The 20,892-nt window shown below is 37.6% G+C and overlaps 1 long non-coding RNA gene across 1 annotated transcript in view; it reads right to left on the reverse strand.

Moving 5' to 3' along the window:
- Positions 1-18,899, reverse strand: part of LOC140497556 (uncharacterized) — a 40,478-nt gene extending 21,579 nt beyond the window's left edge. Inside the window, exon 1 of the long non-coding RNA XR_011964726.1 lies at positions 18,778-18,899. This is a non-coding gene — a long non-coding RNA (uncharacterized lncRNA). The remainder of the gene's footprint in view (positions 1-18,777) is intronic.
- Between the last annotated feature and the right edge of the window lie 1,993 nt (positions 18,900-20,892).

The raw sequence follows: 20,892 nt of genomic DNA on the forward strand, positions 1-20,892 counted from the left end.
TTTCCCAAATCCAGGCTTCTAATTCAACCTCCCCAGTATACACACACATACACATATACATACATGTACATACATGCATATATGTACATAAACATGCATTTAAGTTATACTTGTGTGTGCACATATAATATGTGTATACATACACATCCATGAATATGTACTTCTATATACACAGATAGATGTACATATGTATACCTAATATATATTACACACATATATGTTTCTAGACATGTAGTTTAAGTGACAAAAATATCAGTCTGATAAACTAAATCAGTTTAGTAACAGAGACAGATATAGGAAAATAAAATTGATTTCACTCCCTCCAGAAATTAAGAAAAATCTTGATAACTACCTAATTTGTAACTGTGAAATACTGGAAACAATGTAAATGTCCAGCACCTAGGAAAAGCTCAGCAAATAGCTGTGTACAAATGTAACAGAAATCTTCAATGCAATTATTAATGACAGCTATGAGGAATAAAGAGAAATGTGGAAATGCTGATATGAAACAATGAGAAGTGAAGATAGGAGAAGTTACAAAGTAACAGATCAGGCTATGACTGTATCAAAGGAAACTACACGCAGACCAATAAAGGTGAACAAATAAACAAGGAAATGAAAGGGACACAAAGGGAGGATTAACCAACAGATTGCCTTCCGTAACTGTGGGTTGAAGTCATTTGTTTAATTAACTGTTGATTTAACTGCTATTCTCAAAATTCTTTCTTATAATAATTTTTTTAAATATTATTTTTATTTCTAGAATCCATATAAACTCCTAATCCTTTCCAGCGGGATGGATTGACCAGAGGTCAGCTTAGTTATATGGTCTTACTGAGTTGGTAGGCTAAAAAGAAAGAAGGGAGATGTTTTTATGGTCTCCTTTAATATATTCCCTTACGAGAATTCTTTGGGCTGGATCCAATTCTTTTTTTCTATTCAATATTTATGTTTGGGTTTTAGCATTCCTGGTTGAGTTAGATAAAATATGTTTTCAAAAGATGGGTTATCCTTTGATATGCCTCTAGACAACTGTCTGTCTCCACCAAGGGTCCTGCAAACAGGCCTCTAAGTAGATTACTATGAATTTAATTAAAACTAAAATTATTAGACATCTAGCATGTGCCAAGCACTGTGCTAAATGCTTTATTACCTCATTTTATCCTAACAACCACCATTTTACAGATAAATTGTTGTTCAACTCTTGGTTTTGAAGAGGGCCAATGACATCACAGGGTTATGTTTTGACTCATGGGTGAATTGGACTTAAATGAGGCAGAACTGGACAATCTCAGCAGCCTCACTCTCTCCTCAAGTCACTGAAGCCCAGCGGCAAGACAAACCCAAGAAGACTGCTCATGCCTAAGGATGCAGTAGATGACTTTGGTGTCTTTAATGTTTGACCAAGCTCGAAGAAGCAAGTTGTAAGTAAGACCGATTTTGTTATTCTTTTTAGATTGTAGTTTCAAGGATCCACAGCCATAACAATCAGTAGTTCTTAGGCGTTAGTTCTCACAATCATGGTTGAAAACAGTTTCCCTCCTTATAGGGATGAAGTAATGTAAAATTGTGAGGCATCTGATCAGTGAGTAAGTGAGGAACCCATAGGGATTTGGGATTTGAGTAACGCATAGAGCAGGGAGGCTAGGTGGTGCAGTAGATAGAGCACCTGTGCAGGAATCAGGAGGACCTGAGTTCAAATCTCACCTCAGACACTTGACACTCACTAGCTGTGTGACCTTGGACAAGTCACTTCACCCCAATTGCCTCATCCTGGGTCATCTCCAGTCATCCTCATGAATATCTGGTCACTGGATTCAGATGACTCTGGAGGAGAAGTGGGGCTGGTGACCTGCACAGCCCTTCCTCACTCAAAACAAAGTCAAGTGCAAGTCATGTCATTATTTCTCTGATGACATGGTCTTCTTCGGCAACAAAGGATGAACACACACACATACACACACACACACACACACACACAAGTGCTGCAGAGTGCCTCATTCAGCCTTCTTCATTAGAGTTGTTGGCACAAATTGTTCTCATCTATCCATTCCACCCCAGGAAGTCATCACATGCTTGAGGTAGACATATCCCTAACTCACCATAGGGTTTGTGGCCCATTAGTTATTCTCCGCCTGATTTAGACCATCTGTCAAGATGGTATATTGGAGCGTGACCACTACATTTTCTTAGAGCCACAAATGAGAGTTGACTGCCAGGTATATACCAAAGATGGGTAAGCAGTCCTGAAAAGGCCTTAGCAAGCCCTCACAACAGAACTACTAGTCCTCCTGAATCACTCATATACACTGATAGATGAGTAAACTGAGGCTGACAGAGGTTAAGTGGCTTACCCAAAGTAAAACAGCTAAGAAGCATCTGGGGCCACATTTGAATTTGGGCCTTCCTGATTCCAAGCCCAAAGCTCTATCCCCTGTACAACCTTGTTGATTCTAGACACCTAACAGTAGTCCTAGGAAGCTCCAAAATTCTCCTTGGAGGTTCCAAGAAATCACAATTAGAAAGGAAATTTGGCATCTTCTATTCCAGTCCTCTATTTGCTACATGAATGCCTTCCATACCATTCATACCTGACAAATGGTGAGTCACATCAGAAAAACAAAAATTAAAACAAAACAGAACTAAAAGCTAAACTAAATGATTGGCAAATCCTATTCTATTATTTTAAACCACACACTCATGAAGTGCCAACTGTGTGCTAGGGGCTGGGGAATATTAAGATGAAAAACAATACAGTCCCTAATTTCATAAAGACTGCATTCTAACGTAGAAGATAACAATATAATGCAATATCATAAAAGGTGGGTCTAAAATGCATGAAGATCTATAAGAAACATGAGATCACCTTCCCTTTGTGGGGAGGAAGTCCAGGAGAAGTATCACTGAGGAGGTAATACCGGAGATGAACTTTAGAGAGGGAGAGGAAATGTGTAATCGACATGGAGTGGGAAAGGGACGCAGTAAGACCAAGGAGCAGCTGAGACACAGCCTGGCTGTATCATAGAAGGAGGGTAGGAATGAATGTACAAATAAATGAATGAAAACACATTTAGTAAGTACTTATTATGCACCAGGAACCGTTATAAGCAGGACACAAAAATGAAATGAGTCTGGAAAAAATAGGTTAGAGCCAAGTGGTGCAAGATTATAATAGAAAAGTGTTGTTTTTTCCTTTTTATCCTCAGGGTAGTGGGGAGCAACTCAAGCCTAGGGAGTGAAGTGCTCAGAACTATTCAAGAGGAAGATTATTTTGTTAACTGTATGGAGAATATATATTGGAGAGGGAAGAGGCTAGAGTAAGAAATCAGTTAGAGGCATGTCTAGTCCATTTTTGATTGTTAAGATTGATAACCACAAGAGACAATGAGACTGGACATGGTAAACTGGATACTTCTGCCTCCAAGGCACAAAACTTGTCAACATGGTCTTTGTGAGGAGTAATCCTAGGATGATTCTTGGTCAGACATAAATAGAATAACCTCTTTTGAGATATATTTGCCAATTGTTAAGTTCTTGATATATAACAATCATGCATAAACTCAGTCTCGAGTGGGTAGGTAGTTTTCTGTTATCATATTGATGGAATTTATCTGTTTTCCAATAAGCACATGTATGAGCAGCAACATTTTTTTCCCCAAGTCTATGAACAATAACTCATCTATTACAGCAAGTTGGTTCAGTGCACAGAATATAGGTGAACCCGGAGTCAGTAAGATCCACGTTCAAATCTAGCCTCAGATACTTACTAGCTGTATGACCTTGGGCAAGTCACTTAAACTCTAGTTGACATAGTTCTCAACTATAAAGTGGGTATAATAACAGGAACTACTCCTTAGGGTTATCACAAGAACCAAATGAGATTATGTTCAGTGCCTGGTTATATATTAAGCACTTCCTTTCCTTCCTACAACATCAAATAGTTGCTTGGCACACTGAGATATTAAGTGACTTAAGTGTAAAATAACACTTCATCTGAGGCTGGTCTTCTATATTTTGCCACTCTACTTTTAGGTAGTTATTATTTCAATATTTTAAAAGGCGCTCATTACCTTTTACAATGCATATGAATTCCAAAGGCTAACTCAGTATTATTAAAAATCCAACAGTTTAAAGACAATTTTACAGAGAAATTCACAGGAATGCCACGATAAAAAATCTCCTTGTCATTGATACATAAAGGATGTCAATCTCTGAGAATGACAATCTGTCATCTTTTATATCGACTGAATTCAACATTAAATTAAAAACTACAGGAAAATAGTTAAGAAAGCCACCTGGAAAGTTGTCAAAAATGGGGCTTTTAAAGTAATTGTAAGGGCATAATCAATTTAAGAAGTTAATATAATCTAGGAGAGAGATCATAAGGGATTGATGACATTAATTTGCTACTAGTTACAGATAGCTAACAGAAATTTAGTAAGTCTCCACTAAGTATACAGAGTTCTTTAAAAAGTCTATGTGAAAAGCAAATATAGACATATATTTGTCATCTAAATGTCATATAAAATATAAATGTCATATAAAAGACATTTCCCAAAAAACTAAAAATAAAGTAATGGTGTGATTTGATACAAGATGTCATCATCTCTATTTTGAATTGCCAGTCAGTAAATATATTCCTTTCTAATTGTAAGACAATTACATAATTAATGAGCAAAGTGGGGGAATCAAATGAAGTCAACTTTCAAATTGGTAATACTTCAAGAGAAACTGAGTTCATACTTTTAAGTCAAAAATAAATTTTGGTAGATTATTAACTTGATATTGGAAACAATGGAGACAAACTGCATAGAAATGTAATGGGTTTATTACGCCATGAATTAAATTTTAAGATCTACTTGTAGTAGTCAGCATCTACAAACACATAAATGACCACATAGGCTCTTTCCATTCAATGGAAATTAATCAGTATACTTATAAATGAGGCTAATATACTCAGCTGAAGCAGCACTTTTATTTTTTGCCCTATAGGACTCTTGAATTAATTTTAATTCACATCACTCATAGAATTCAGAGCCTTAAATTTGAATGGGACCTCAAGGGTCTTCTAAGTTCAGCCTGTGCCTGTACAGGAACTCCATTTATTATGTGCTGATGATTGAGACACTGTTTGAATTACTCCATTGAGAAGGAAACCAATACCGTTAGAGGAAAGTCATTTTTGTTTCAGATTGTTCAAATTATTAGGAAGTCTTTCTTTGTAAAAAGCTAAAAGCTGCCTCAGTCCTTAACTTCTGCCCCTTGCTTCTAGGTCTACCCTCTAGGAACAAACAAACTGAGTCTAATTCCTCTTCCACATAACATCCCTTCAAATGTTTGCAGATAACTGTGATGTCTTACTTAAGTCTCCCCTTTCTAAGAAAAAATATCCTTATCTCCTTCACAAGATTCTAGTCTGGCATTTTGTTGTGTTTTACCCTGTTCAATACTGAACTCCATATGCACCCTAGCTTATGAACAGGAATAGAAACTGGCCCTCTAATGTTAGCAATACAGGCACCTTCCTGATGAGACAACTCATTAACAATGAAGTTTGGTGTTGGAACTTCCAGTTGTAGAGAATTGCTGGAGTAAATGAGAGGTGGAGTGACATGTAAAGAGAAATACAGCCAGTACATAAGAGGTGGGATCTGAACCTGGGTCTTCCTAGGGTAGAGGATGATTCTCCATCCTCTAGTCCACAGTTACTTCTATTCTGCATAAAGTGTGCTACTCAGAACAAAGCAAAGCACTTACCACCACATTTCCCAAATGCTCAAAAACCATCCCTTTTTAAAATATTTTCTACAATTTTGCAAGCAATCAAAATCCAGGTCACTCATATACATTCACTTTCCCTCCCCTCTTTCTTTCTCTCTCTCTCTCTCTCTCTCTCTCTCTCTCTCTCTCTCTCTCTCTCTCTCTCTCTCTCTCTCTCTCTCTCTCACACACACACACACACACACACACACACACACACATTAATGCACTCATTCTTCTTCTCTCCTATGGCATCTTGCTCATTCACTGTGACCTTTCAGAAGTTACTGACAGACAATGACCTATCCATCACATCCACCAGTTCTTCCTACAGTAGGATCCTAAATTTAGAAGTGAAATAAGCATTAGATGTCATTTCATCTAAACCCTTCATTTTATAGATGAGGAAACTGGGGTCTAGAAAACTGGTGTAATTTACTTAGGGTCAAACAGGTAATAAGTGGAAGAGCCAGGATTTGAACCTTACCTTTTGTCTCTAAATCAGGCATTCTCAGTATTGAATAGCATACAGCCTTTTCTTTCAGTTCCTTGAGGTGCGGTTTACTTGAAATTGGCAGCCAGAAATTGGCAGCACAGTAGATAGAGTGCTGGACGTAGAGTCAGTTTAGTTTAAATCTGTGCTTCAGATACTTGCCAGCTATGTGACCCTGGGCAAATCACTTAAACTCTGTTTGCCTCAGTTTCCTCATCTATAAAATGAGTTGGAGAAAGAAATGGCAAACCATTCCAGTATCTTGGCCAAATACAACCCCAAATAGAGTCACAAAGATACTACTGAAACCACTCAACAGCAACCACAAAAACTTGAAATTATGGAAGGGAAGATGTCTGTTTAATCTCTATCAACTTCTTACCTTGTTTTCAAGTCCATATTGAAGTCATATTTTTTTTTGGCGCTGTTCTGCCCCATCTAAAAATTATTCTACTTAGTCAACAGGGAATAATTAAGTAGGCAATGTGCTGAGTAATGAAAAGAAAAAGACCAAAATATGGGCTCTGCTCTCAGAAAGTTCACATTTTAATGGAAGAAAAAGCATACAGATAGCAACGTACATGAAATAGAACTGTAGTATAAATGGAGGACGATCTCAGAGAGATGGCACTTAAGTGGCGTGAAAGTAAGGGGTGGTGAGGGATCAGAAAAAAATCTCCTGAAAAAAGTTGATTGGAGCTGAGGGTATAAGGATGCCAGGGAAGCCAGAAGGTGTAATTAAGGAGAGAGACCATGCTAGAGCCTAAATCATTCATTATTATCATCCCACTGACTTCATGCTGTGGTCCTAACACTCTTTGATGTTTCTTTAGCTTTTAATATAGCAAAAATTTTCCTTTCTCTTATTTTGTTTTTAACATTCATCACTATCATTCTCAGGCTTAAGCCCTCCTGATACAGTTCTCATGGGATCATGTTTCTCTTTTGCATTTACATGCCCTTAGTTTTCCTTGTTTTTATATTTTATGCATATCTGTTAAAAAAAAATCTGTCAATCAATTGCATATCTACATGTGGCTCTGTAGAAAAAGCTCCTTTCCTTCCTTATCAGAATCATGTTCTTTTGTGCACATAAAATGTGAATAAAGTGTTTTCATTTTTTTAAGAAGTAACATATCAGTCCTAGACATTTTGGTGCTAAGAAATCTAGCAAAAGTCACCTACTTGAACAGCAAAAATGCAGGTGTCTTTTGGCCGCTGAGGCCCCTTCCAGTCCCAGGGCTATGCTCACATATTCTTACAATCTACAAAAGAACTTGAAGATGTATTTTTTCGTTGGTATGACCATATGAAATCAGACCTGTGACTGTACATGTGATATTGCATGCAGTGTTTATTAAGTGAGTTAAGGAGAATACCGGTATGAATAAAGGACAACATAAGATAGAGCTAGTTTTTGAGCAGTTGCTAAGTGGGTCACAATTGCTCTGCATTGAGTGTCATGACTGAAGGGTATCTTAGTACAGATTCATTGAGGACAGTCTGTGCTCTGTATGAGTTAGTCTTAGATGGTAGATATGTGGGAACTGAGACCTAGGATGAGGCAGAGCCAGATTCTCTGTCTATCCCTTGGATGGCCTGAGAAATTACAGGTCTTGAGCCTTATTTCTCAAAAATACATAGGCATAGCAGTGATCTGAAACCCAAGCTAACCAAGTCCTGATAGATGGAGATACCCAATAGGCCAGCTCTGAACTCCCAGTAGAAGCACCTGAGGAAAAGCCAATGTTTGTAGATTCTGCATGTGAGGATGAATAGCGGAAAGTGAAGTGTTTATAAGACAGTTTGAGTGAGTCTATGCCCCTGCATTATCACCTCATTGTTACTGCTGTGATTTTTTATTCTTTTTCAGCCCTAACTCTTTGTGACCCCATTTGGGATTTTCTTGGCAAATATACTAGTTTTCCATTTCCTTCTCCAGCTCATTTTACAATCGAGGAAACTGAGACAAACAAGGTGAAGTAACTTATCCATAGTCATCCAACTAGTAAGTATGTGAGGCCAGATTTGAACTCAGAAAGTCATGTTCCTGACTCTGGGTCCTGCACACCATCCACTGCACCAACTACCTGCCCAACATCTAATTAAAGAGGCAGTATTCCATAGCGAGGAGTGCTGAATTTGAAGTCAGGAAGATAAGGGTTCAGATCACCATGTGACCTGCACAAGAAACTGAATGTCGCTCTAAGCCTTTATCCCCTCCTCAGTATAATGAAGGGGCTGGTCTCTAAGGTCCCTTCCAGTTATGACTCTATGATCCTATACTAACTAAAATAGCAGCATTTAAACTATTCAGTGCTACTTCTGGGCTACTCTCCAACTTACACTCACAGGTTTATAGAAAGCTACCAGTGTGAGAAAAAATGAATGAAATATTAATGCGATGATCCTAGTTGGAACTTTACAAATTTAACCAGATAGATGTTTGCTGTATGATGTGCAAGACTTCACAAACAAAAATGCACAGTAGGGCAGTCACAGTAGGGCAGTCACAGTAGGGCAAAGTATGCCAGTGACAGCTTGCTCTATGATATGAGCCTCAGTCATCTAATATCATAAAGTAATAATTACAGACTACTTCAAAGTTTCATTTTCAAAAAAATAGAATCCTTTCCTTTAATACATATATATATATTACTCCTATTGTCTCCTATTATTTGACACTATAAAGAGTCATGGGGAAGACGTATCAGAACGTCTCCAGTAGGGAGAAAATGCATTTCTAGCTTACTGCATCAATGTGTACAATAGAAAGATGAAAAGAAAAGAGACAGACTCCCCATCTTTCTTTTACCTTCATCCTGAAATTTTTATTCTAAACTATGGCTCAGTGGTGAGAAAGGGAAAAAAAAAGATTGCTGTTGTCACATATGTCCAAGCATAAAAAAGTTCAGCACCATAACAATGACAGCTTGTTCTCTGCTTTGGGAGCCTCCATAAGTGAGATGAAAATGTGAGGGCTTAAGGAAAGCTTGCATGCCGATTGAGCTTGCAATGCTCAAAGCTTGACTTGGCTGCACCTGCTGCTCTTAGTTCTTGCAGGTGAGTTGTGGTGTGAGTAGGAATTTATTAAACCAGCCTGAGAAGGATTCACTTTTCTAGGGAAAGGTGGCATTGTTGTTGATTCTGACAGAGAGAAACGTTCCCATCTGATAAAGATAGTGGAAAAACAGATGGTTTGAAAACAAATCTTAAGAATCCTCAATTGCTTTCTGGGGACCAAAAAAAACAAAACATTTTTTACCCTGCTTGGAAAGTTAAATTCCTTTTGTAGTTTGTCTCCATCATGTTGATTTTTTTAAACCAAATTAAACTACAAAATGTCTTCAGGACGTTGATGATCAAAAGATCTGACATTACTGTGGTTACCTTGACCTCTATGACTTATAAACCACGCAAATCATACTAAATATTTATTTCCAATGTATTTCAATATCATCCTCCTTTTTAAATCTCTCACTGAGCATTCTATTCTACCCCAATATACTCTTATGTTGTATGCATGACACATTTTTGAGATCAATCTGCATTATTAACATTTTCTGTCACTTTCTCAAATCTAGACAATCAGCAAAATAATCAATTGAGACCTGATTTGTAGTACTTACCCATTTCCAAGGCGTAAATGCTCACAGTGAAAATGTATTGATTAGTTTTCATGGTATCATTTCAGCTGTCTCCAGCATACCACTGGAAGGACTATGAAGAGTGGAGAGAAATGGGCCAGAGGTGAGAGATGTGGGGGAATTAGAAACAATAGGATGTGGTGACAGACTACATATGTAAGATGAGGGAAAGTGAGCAAATGTAATATCGAAGTTGGAACCTGGGGGACTAGAAGAATGGTAAGCCCCTCAGCCCAGAAACAGCGATGTTTGAGAGAGGTTCATTTAAAGGGTCATGACAACCCACTCTTGTCTGCTCATCGTGTACTACTTTCACATCCAAAGAGAATAAGTATGTGCATTTATGTGTGTAGAGGAATGAAAGAAGAAAAGGAAGGCTATTTTCCATCCACGATTTGAGAACACAAAACTCTCCACTGGGAGGTCTCTGCTACAGTAAAAATTGATGGACTAGGGGTAGGATGTTGTGATATGTGTCACTGGGGAAACCATGGGGGATTCTGTTTGTCAAAGCAATGGAAGCTGTCTGGGTGGGCAAAGGTTATAACCATTCTGAGGGTTTCATACCCTGCGCTGCCTTGAAGATCATCAGTGAAAGGGGACAAGGGGAAGAAGTATTTAAGGGACTGGTGTAGTTTTATTGAAGGTAAGATTATAGGAGAAGGGTGGGACATGATGGATGTTACGACTGGTTGATGGTGCATTTCTTGGAGTCAGCTTCCCTGTGTTTGTGCTAAGGCTTACATGTTGAAAACCACTGGTCTAGCCACATGTGCCTCATCATAGATTTGTGCCATTGATTACAGAAAGAACAGGTGTTGGGCTTTATACTTATACCTACTGTTATATCTTGAGAGCTATCCCTATGATTCGGCTCACCATTCTGGTGTATTATTACTTTTTGGATCCTATATTAAACTCCAACCCTAGGAAGGAGCCATATGCTTTCTATCCTGTTTTACACCACCTTCTCCTCATAAACAGACCTGGGGCTACAGATGCCAGTTACAGTTGAAAGGATACCAAATGTCTAAAGGTTAATCTTGCATGTAACTGGAACAGAGAAAAAAAGCTTAGTAGCACCTCAGAATTGAATCATTGTAACATACCAATTATTGTTGAATCATGAAAACAAAGATGAAGAGCAAATTGAAAAATAAAAATAAGGTATTATAATATGCCTTTACTGCACTTTTGGCCAATATCTAAAAGACATAGACATAGCTCACAATTGCTGCTTGCTGTCCATTACATTATTCAGTGCCTTACACATAGTAGGTCCTCAATAAATGCTACAATAAATTTGTTATTAAGATATATAATTATTATTATATGTCATATGAGGGGAAGAAGCAAATATTTTTATGCAAATACCTAGTGTCCTGTATAGCTCTCTTCATACTTTGGGTCATTGACTGACAAATATTTTAGCGGTATGAATCTAACACTTCTGCACTTGAAATTATTCAAATGTTTCAAGTAGTTCTGCATACAACTTGAAAAAGAAAATCCATGTGCCTCTCTAGGCCTCAGTTCACTCATCTGTAATTGACGAAGTTGGACTAGATAACACTAGGTATCTTGGACTGCTGATATCCTACGAATCTATAATACCACTCATAATAATGACGTTTTGAGACTTAAAAAAGGTTTTACATAAGTTTTCTCTAACTGTGATTATTGTGCAGATCTGAGATTATAAACAACTCCTAAATTCAATGAATGCTTACACCTTTACTGAGCTGTGAAGTTATTGATCCCAATCATATCTCCAGAGTAACTTTGATGACTAGATTTTCTGGAACTAGTTTTAACAGAATGACTTCACCAGAATTCAATAACTATGACTGTAAAATATAGTTTTATAATATGAACATTACACAAACAACAATGGTAAACAGACAATTTGGATCAACAGCAGGGAAGTACTTTTCCAAGACAATTTCCTCCAGTTACTTGGTAAATCATTTCAGATTATGATAAAATGTTCTATCCATAATTTTTCTAGCATGATTGATTTATAGTAATATTTTGTTTCTTCTTGGAAAAAATCATGGTAAAATAGATTCTAATTCTCCAGATAATCAATGAAATATTCACCCACACAACATTTAACATCTGCACACTCAAAAAGCATCACTCAGAATATTAAATAATCACATCCATCCATAAGTTAAGTTATGTTTACTATTAGAATAAGTTTATTGACAATCTGGCTCCAACATTTGCAACACAAAGAAAAGCCTAATTGGTCTTTCTCTAAAAGATATCAAAGAATTAAACAAAAAATGAGCATATTTTAAAACTTTGGGACATTCTAAGTGACTGTTTTTCAGTTAAGACAAAAATATATAATTAGCCACCAGCTTGTTGCATCAAAGAGAAATAGAATTCAGATGGGTATAAGCATTTAAATATGTATGTGTGTAATAGAGGGAAAATGATTGAATAATAAATGCAGAAATATGTTAATATGTTATCTATGAGGTTCTAGTCCATCTCTATAAGGGTAAAGGGAATAGATTGCCCTGCAACAATCACAGCGGCCGGGGCGGGGGGGTCCTCTTTCTTAGTCATTGCTAGCAAAATTCTTGCTAGAGTCCTTCTTAATAGGCTGATCCTTCACCTGGAAGATGACCATATACCTGAGAGCCAGTGTGGCTTCAAGAAAGGGACAAGGAACAGTCAATATGGTGTTTGCTGCCTGACAACTCCAGGAGAAATGCCAGGAGCAGAACTGAGGTCTGTGCACAACGTTTGTAGATCTGACCAAGGCCTTTGGCACTGTTAGTCATGAGGGCTTATGGAAAATTATGTCAAAATTTGGTTGCCCAAAGAAGTTCCTCAGCATTGTATGTCAATTTCATGATGGCATGTTTGCCCGGGTTCTGGATAGTGGACAGTGCTGTCATGCCTTTCCGTTCACCAATGGAGTGAAACAGGGCTGTGTGCTTTTTATCATGCTTTTGGCATGTTTTCAGCCATGTTGACAAATGCTTTCAATGAGGATGAACACGGCATCAAGGTCAACCACCATACGATGGTAAGTTCTTCAATTTGAAAAGGCTACAAGCCAAGATCAAAGTGGAGGGAGTGTTGGTGTGTGATTTTCTGTTTGCAGATGATTATGCACTCAATGCAGCATCTGCAGCTGAGATGCAACAAAGTATGCATCAATTCTCTACTATCTATGCTAATTTGTCCTAATAATTAACACTGAGAAAACATAAGTGCTCCATTAGCCACCACAACATCTATACATGGAACCATTGGTTACAACAAATGAAGAAGTTTTGAATACTGTGGATAAGTTCACTTACCTTGGGAGTATACTTTCCAGGGATACATGCATTGACATTGAGGCTGACATTGCCAGAGCTAGCTCAGTGTTTGGGAGGCTCCAAAGAAAAGTTTGGGAGAGAAGAGGTATTAGACTGACTACCAAACCAGCTGTTGTGCTGACCTCATTGTTGTATGCCTGTGAAATATGGACAGTTTACCAGCACCATGCCAGGAAACTGAATCACTTCCATTTGAACTGTCTTAGGAAGATTCTGAGGATCACCTGGCAGGATAAGGTACCAGACATTGAGGTCCTTTCTTGAATTAAACTGCCAAGAATTCAAACTATGCTTCAGAGAGCGCAACTCCACTGGGCTGCCCACATTGTTCGAATGCAAAATGTATGCTTGCCAAAAAGACTATTTTATGGAGAACTCACATGGGGCAGATGATCATATGGTGGTCAGAAGGACAGATACAAGGACACTCTCAAGGTCTCTCTCAAGAACTTTGGATTTAAATGTGCAGCATGGGAGACATTGGCACAGGACTGCTCAGCATGGCATGCCCACATCAGAAGGGGTGCCGTGATCTATGAGCAAAGCAGAATTGAGACAGCACAAAGTAAACACAGGATACACAGATTTAGAGTATCCATCACAAATATTCACACGGACTCTCTGCATCCAACCTGCGGCAGAGCATTCCGAGCTGGTATTGGTCTGATCAGTCACAGTCAGACACACTGAAATTTCACTTTATCATGGTGATGTCATCGTGGTCCTCTTTGAGAACAAAGAACAAGAACAAGTGTATAAAGAACTGGCCTTGGAATCAGGAAGGCCTGGTTTCAGGGTCTATCACTTGTCTATCTTTGTGAACCCAAGTGATCACTAAAACTTTCCAAGTAATTCATTAAGAATTCATGCTACAGAGCAGTTTCATTGGTAAAGATTTGCCTGGGATTACTGACACCAATGAAATTATTAGATCATAGTATTATAGGATCTTAGCTAGAGAGGTAGAAGGGAGGCCTGATAAGAGAAGGATTATTCATAAGGATTACTTATCCTTATGAATAATCACATCCAGTTAACAAGTGTACCCTGCTCCCTTTGCTGGTGTGAGAAAGCGAGAGAAATCCCCTCCCCTCCCCTCCCCTCACTTTACTGGATGCAGTGGAAAGTAAGAATTGTCTGTGTTCCAGCACAGAGTGCATCTTCAATGAGGCCAAAGCTGCTTCTTCTCTGCTTTTTTACCCTACACGAGGGACACCTTGCTCTCTTCCTCGTCATGTTATTGGCCTTGAGCGAATAATCAGATGATGCTATTTATGGTTATTGCTAATTGATTATGGAAAGAATGTAGGCCTGGAGTTGAACTGCCAGGATTCAAGTCACACCTGGGACACTGACTGACGAAGGGCAAGTTAATTCACCTCCACGAGCCTTGTTTTCCTCCTGTCACCTAACTACTCCATGTCTGTACAACAGGTGAACCACATTTACTGTATTTCACTAGAGGAATAGGATGAAAGCATTGTTTCATGCTTGCTCTGTCTGTAGATGAGGTCAGTTATTACAGAAATATATATATATTATTATAGAAATATATAGATAACAGTAATAGTTTTATGAGGTCCTAACACTAGAAAACAGTAATAGTATTTCTAATTATCACTTGACCTGCTTAGCCTTGGTTTCCTCCTCTATAAATGGAGGAAATGTTACCTACCATATATAATCACCTCAAAGTATTCTTATAGAAGTCAAATCACCTAATATATGCAGTGATTTTTGAAACTTAAAGAGCTATATGCATGTCACCTCTTATTTTTGTTCTTATTAGTCAATCCTCTTTAAAATATTGATAATTCTTTAAGACAAATAACATAGTTTTGATTATTTTTCAATTTTATTTTAAACCACTTATAAAGATGGCATTTTATTTTTATTCTGTATTCTCTAACATTGAAATAGCATCACATACAGTGGCCGAGTGTTGGACTGTGAAGGACCCTAGATCAACAAACATTTATTAAGCACCTACTATATGCCAGACATTATGCTAAGTTTTGGGGATACATGTAAACCCCCCCCCAAAAAAAGTCCTTGCTTTCAAGGAACTCAAGGTTTATTGAAGAGATAGTATGTAAACAATTAGGTAAAAAGAAAATATATACAGGAAAAATTGGAAGCAATCTCAGAAATAAGGCATCTGCATTTAGAGGAATTAAAAGTAAAGTTTTCCAGAAAAAGATGGGATTTGAAAAAAGTCAAGAAAGCAAGGAGGTAGAGATGAAGAGAGAGAGAGAGAATTCAGGCATTGCTGACAACCAATAAAAATGCTTTGAGTTCAGAGGTGATGCACTAGATAAAGTACTGTGCCTGGAGTCAGGAAGACTCCTCTTTCCTGACTTTAAATCTAGACCCAGACACTTGCTAGCTATGTGATCCTGGGCAGGCCACTTAACCCTGTTTGTCTCAATTTCCTCAACTAGAAGTCAGCTAGAAAAAGGAAATGGCCAACCACACTAGGATCTTTGCTAAGAAAATCCCACAGGAGGTTACAAAGTGTTAGGTATTATTCAAATTACTCAAATGACTAAACAAAATGTAAGAAAAAGCAAGGAAGCATGAATCACTGGGGTGCAGTGTATATAGAAGCAATCGGTTAGATCTCTGTGTTACAAAGATTACTTTGATCATGAGGTGAGTGATCATGACCTGGAGTAGGGGAGAGACTGGAGGCATGGAGACCAAACCAAAGGCTATTGGAATAGATCTGCCATAAGGTGATGAAGAACTCAATAGTGGCAGTATCAGAAGAGAGAAATGTCATAAAGGAGAAATGTTAGAAGGTAGAAGGTGGACATGACTGAACATGGCAAAAGATTAGATATGGGGATAAAAGAGGAGTAGAAGATGACCCATATGTTGTGAGCCTCAGTGACTGCAAGTATGATGGTGTCCTCAACAGTTATACAGAAATTAGAAGAGCAGAAGATTTGGCAGGAAAGATAATAAGTTCTATTTCAGACATGTTTAAGATGTTTATGAGATATCCAATTTGAGATGTCCAACAAACAGTTGTAGATGTAAGGCTGGAAGCCAAGAGACAGATCAGAACTGGATAAATATACACGAGAATCATCTGCATAGATGATAATTGAATCTTTGTGAGCAGATGATATCCCCAGGAAATATATAGAAAAAAGAGAAGACGGCCCAAAACAGAAAGCTGGAGCAATTAGTAGGCACTATCAGAAGAAAATTCAGCAAAGGAGATCCACAAAGAGTGGTCAGACAAGTAGGCAGAGGATCATGGGGGAGCAATGTCTAGAAATCCTAGATAAAAGAGAATACAAAGAAGAAGGAAGAAATTAAACATGCCAATGACTGCAGATATGTCAAGAATGATGAGGGCTGAGCAAAGATCATTAGAGTTTGCAAATTAGAGAATACTGGTAATGAGAGAGAGCGAGACAGACAGAGACAGAGACAGAGAGACAGAGAGAGAGAGGGAATAGAAACAGAACCTTGGCTTCAATGATGAGGTTGTCAGTGAGACTAAAGAGTTAAGAAAATGACAGCAAAGGTCTTCTCAAGGAGTTCCATAGAAATGAAGGAAAGATATAGAATGTATTAGGAATGGAAAGATCAAAGGAGAGTTTGGGGGGAATGGAGGATATTTGAACATTGTAGGGGAAAAGCCAGAAGACTTTCAGTGAGAGACTGAAGAAAAGTGAAAGAATGGCAATGAGAGAGGAGAAAACCTACCAGAGAAGGGATCACTTGTGATGCAGAGGAGGTTTGCCTTGACAAGAAGGGCTACTTCTTCATGTGAGGCAGGAGTTTGATATTTATTAATCATGTTACCATGGGAAAACCACTTGCCCCCTGTGAACCTCAGATTACTCTAAGATTTATTTATTGTAGATAAGTTGAAGTCAGTATCAGTGGAAGAGTTCTCATGCTCAAGAAATCACAGAGCCATAAGATATTGATATGCTATACTATATTTCAGATTATAATAGACATAAAATAATCATGAAGATACAATCATAATAAAACAAATGTTTTCTATGAAGTTCTAGATTGGGAGCACAGATTTAGTTTGAATGGACCCCAGAGACCAAGTAGTTTTCATTTGGGAGTAGGATGGACCTGTGCTTTTATCTGTAAAGGAGACTGCCAGTGTGGAAATTCTCTCTACCAATAAAGATCTCTAAGCTTCTGCAACTCATCATCTTAGAAATTTGTCTGAAGCACTGAGAACTTAAATTCTTTCCCTTTGGTCATACAAATATACACAAAAGAACCAGGATTTAAACAGATGTCTTTCTTCTAAGGTTAGTCTCCATATGCTATGAAATGCTCATTCCTGGTCCCCATTTTGCATATGAGAAAACTGAAGCTGAAGTAACTCAAGTTACTCAAAAGACTCAAGTGACTTACTCAAGGTCAAAAAGGTAGCAAGTAGCAGAGTTAGCAATCACACCCCTGACTCCAAAATCAATGCTCTTCCACTCTATGACTGCCTCGCCAACATAATTGAATTTCCGTTATACAACACTACAGCTGATTTATGAAGGGGGTAGTCACTTAGCTACTTCATCTTCTTAAATAATCAGAAAGTAGTTGTCCTCAACATTTTGGACTTAATTTGATAACTTCTTCAAATGCTGTTGGGAACCAGCATGATGAGGCCTTTTCTGTTGATTGTGTTGTACAGAAATTTCTTATGGATGCTGCTATTTTTAAAGCTATGTTTGAACTCGCAAAGGCAACTAAAACAGTGAGCAAATGTTACACATTTGGGGGGTGGAGGACTCCTCTGATTCAAATTTAATTCAAGACCTTTCCCAAGAAAATGAAAAATGATAATGAGTAAAATTCAGTGTATAACAATCTATATGCAAATATCTTTAATTGTTTTACAGTTCCTCGCATTTGTTAAATATTTTGACATCATAGTTATTTCTAAACTGGATCTTGATTTTTCACAGACTTTTTAAATTTACATGGTAGTCTACAAGATTTTGAAAGATTTCATTGATGTGAATTTCTCTACTGGTTTAGATTGTGGCCAGCCTTTACTGTTTGCATCATGTATAAGTTTTACCTGATTTGCAGCAAACATTTATAAATCACCTACTGAGTTTAGGGTACCATTCTGAGCACTGGAGATACAAGAGCAAAAGCAAAAAGTCTTTACCTTCAAGGAACATGAATTTGAATGAGGAGGGATAAATATGGGCTCAAATAAGTGAATCTTTGTTGGGAGTCATTCAGGACACTGGAGGTTGTTTCTTTGGATTCTAGTGAGATGGTCATGCTGTGGATCTAACATTCCTCACCTTTGCCACAATTGACCTCCCTCTGTGAGCTACAGCTCAGGATTGATAGATATCCAATCCCATAAACATTTATTAAGACTCTTCAGTGTGCCCAGGCACTATGCTAAGCATTGGCAATACTAGGAATTGTGAATAAAAAATATAGTCCCATATAGTTTACAATCTAAAGGGAGAGATAACACACAAAAGGAAGCGAAAAGCAGGGAAAGGCACAGGGAAATGACACTAGGGGTTACCTATTGTGGAGGCATCTTGCCCTGCGGAGTTGAAACCAGGTTGGGCAGCAAGAAGGGAACTGAATGTTCAGGGTCTGCCTTTATTAAGGAAGGCTCAGAGTTTGGGAGGAGTCTAATGTTCCATCCTCCAGCCATCTAATCAGAGGGAAGAGGAAGCAGAGGGAGGGTTATCAATCAAAGCTTGATTTGGCACCTTGGTGCTGGGTTAAGTAGTGATGAGCTTATCCTGGGAGGGGCATCTTATTCCATGGAGTTAAAATCAGGCAGGGCAGTAGATGCAGAGTAGTAAAACTTGTATATTTTATAAAACATTGCTTGTAGAACAATATCTTGTATAGATATCATATAACATTTCTTGCATGCAACTCATCAGTGGAAATGTGCTGCTACCTCTGACCATCTGAATTCTGATTCCTTAGAGATTTGGTCACCCATGATTTGTTGCCAGACAACAGCCCTGGAAAAATAATTGGTAACAGAAAAAAAAGATGGGGTTTATATTTCAAGGAGTATTTAATTTCTATGGAGAAATAATAACATTTGTGTGCAACTCTATACTGATCCTATGAACATTTATGTATCTTTTAGACTCCCAATAGTACCTTCATAAGCAAAATATTCTCATAACTACATGAAAAGTACGTTATAATGGAGCATATGGTCATGTAAAAGAAATAATTACTATGCTTGGACAATGGTATACAAGATGCTGAACTCGGGTGACTCCAAATGAATATGAATTTCAGACCACGAATTTCAATTACTTTAAGAGACGCTAATAAAAATTGTAAATATGGCAGGTAGCAGAGCAAGTGAAATAATGTCATCAGTGGCAAGAATATTCAATGCAAAGGAATACACATATATGCCATTGACTGATGATTGATTAGGTGATATAAAATAAAGGGCGTTAAAAAGGTGATCACTGCAGAAGTTTGGTACAGTGGAAGGATTCTGGCTTTGGAGTGATAATTATGATAATATTACACTAAATATAATATTATATTGAAATATAATAATTCTATGTTTGAGTGGGTTCATATTCCACCTTTGATAATCGCTATCGATGAGATTTCCCTGTGCCTCAGTTTCCTCATTCACAATATGTGGGGAGGACTTGGTGGCCTCTGAGTTCCATTTTCCACCTAGATGGATAAATCCTAAATAAATTTACCCCCAAGATATATAGGGTTTCCAAATGGAATATATATATATAGTACATATATATGTGTGTGTATATATATATATATATATACACATCTCATACACATATACATAAATACATATACATATATATGGATGGATGTACATATTTATGTGTTATACATATCTTTCTATATTTAGATATAGATATCTTTATATCTATCTATATAAATGTATAAAAGATGAAGCCTAATAAGGACAAAAATTCAGGATTGTCTTAATCTGAGTTAACCTTTATAGCATAATAGAAATGGACTGAGGCATCAAATACAGTTAATGCAGTTCAAAACAATTCAATGAAACTCATCTCCATGGTAAAGCTGGGCAGCTGGGACCTAGAAATACAAGCTCACATTTAATTCAGTCCAACGATGAAATCTTATTATGCATTTTTTATGTGCACAGCTTTGCTGTGAGAATTACGTAGGTCCATAAAAGAGATTTAAAATATGGCTCTTGTCCTCCAGGCGCTTACAATCTCACCTGGGAGACATGGCACAGACAAAAAAAGATAAATATGCGGGACAGTACAGCATATAATAAAGTGAACTGTGTATATAATAAATCATATGATAATTCAGAAGAGATTCAGAATCATAGGGTTTTAGACCCAAAAGGAGACTTAGATCATCAAGCTCATCCAGTTAACTTTATAGATGAGCAAACTGAGGCCCAAAGGGACTTACCCAGGGTCAAAAACAATAAAACAAATCAGTTGACAGTGGAACTCAGTCTAGAAATGAGCATTTCTGGATTCATTCTGCTACATTTTTTTCTTTTTTAACATGTGAGTGGTACCCATGAAAGTTATACATGTGTCGAATTGGTTATCTAAATAAGGTTCATAGAGAAACATATCTTTGGAATCTCACTCATCTTCTCCAAAAGACATTGATTCTTGCCTGGAGTAAA

The sequence above is a fragment of the Notamacropus eugenii genome, chromosome 3, assembly GCF_028372415.1.
Source record: "Notamacropus eugenii isolate mMacEug1 chromosome 3, mMacEug1.pri_v2, whole genome shotgun sequence".
NCBI classification, from domain to species: domain Eukaryota; kingdom Metazoa; phylum Chordata; class Mammalia; order Diprotodontia; family Macropodidae; genus Notamacropus; species Notamacropus eugenii.